Here is a 1,534-nt window from a genome sequence, read left to right as displayed (position 1 = left end):
GCGGCGCGCGGCGCGCGTGGTGACGTCACGCACCGGGGGCGGGGCCGGGCCGGGGCTCCGCGGCTCTCGCTGGGTGCGTAAGAGAAGGGAACCGCCCTGCGGTGGAGACCTGAAAGACCTGGGCGGGAGGTTTGGGTTCGCAACGGGGGTGTCTGTGGGAAGACCTGGATTCTTAACCAAGGCATTGTCTGTTTTCCTAGTAGTTTTCTCTGGAATCCTCGCCCGGAAGGGGAAAAACAAGGAGTCCGACTTTGTGAAGTCAAAACTTCAGGTGGTTGCGTGGGAGATAGCATACTGAAGACTACTTTTGTGCACATATTATATGTGCACAGTAATAGTTATTGAATGCACGGAAGACAAGAGGCAAGCACCGGCGTCATACTTACTTGTGAAAACTTTCTGTAAGAATATAGCGCCAGCGCACATTGCAGTGGAGTTTGTACTAGAGTGCAGGCAGGAGCCTAGAATGAAATATGCCAATTATAAGCTTCCTATACTTAACTTTTAACAGATATGCCAACCAATGTCAGAGTATTTTACTTCTTTTCCCACTGCCTTTTGCAGTAGGGGCTAAAGTGAAAAAAACAGGAAGCGGAGAAGTGCGTAACCCAGAAAATGAGCAATGAAAGTGTCATTAAAAATAATGACCTAGATACCTGACTGGTTCAGTCGGTGGAGCATGATACTCTTGATCTTGGGGTTATGGGTTGGAACGCCAAGTTGGGTGTAGAAATTGTTAAAAATAAAATCTTAATGGGCGCCTGGGAGGCTCAGTCAAGCGTCAGACTTTAGTTCAGGACGTCATCTCTCATGATTAGTGAGTTAGAGCCCCACATAGGGTTCTCTGCTGTCAGCGAGGAGCCCGCTTTGGTTCCTCTGTCCCTCCCCCGCTTGCATTCTCTCTCTCTCCCTCTCTCTCTCAAAAATAAACATTTAAAAAGTAAATAAATATTAAAACATGATGACAATTATCTCAACATCCAATTTAACCACGATTAATTTTTTGGAACATATACTTCTAGTCTTATAATCTAGTCCTTTAAAAATTACCATTATTTTTCAATAATGAAATAGTGCTTTAGATATAATTTCTTTGATTAGCAAGGTTGTGGTTGGTTGTTTCTTCATAATATTAGTGTATATCTTAAGTGATGCTTATTGGATATTTGTATTTCTTTTATGAATTTCCTATCTATATATCCTTTGTTCATTTTTCTATTGGGGTAGTTGTCCATTATTAATTTGCTAGCTCTTTTATATATATAAATATTAATCTCTTTTGTATGTTATATTTGTATGTTATTTGTAAATATTTGTGTTTTCCCAACTTCTTCCCTTGCCTTTTTTTTTAAGTTTATTTATTTTGAGAGAGACAGAGAGAGTGCATGAGTAGGGGAGGGGCGGAGAGAGAGAGGGAAAGAGAATTTCAGGGAGGCTCCACTGTCGGTGCAGAGCCTGATTTGAGGCCCCATCTCCCAGACTGTGAGATCATGACCTGAGCCAAAATCAAGAGTGGACACTTAACTGACTGAGC

This window comes from Suricata suricatta, chromosome 1, assembly GCF_006229205.1.
Source record: "Suricata suricatta isolate VVHF042 chromosome 1, meerkat_22Aug2017_6uvM2_HiC, whole genome shotgun sequence".
Lineage (NCBI taxonomy): Eukaryota > Metazoa > Chordata > Mammalia > Carnivora > Herpestidae > Suricata > Suricata suricatta.
The sequence above is the reverse complement of the archived record's forward strand: the minus strand, read 5'-3'. Positions refer to the sequence as shown.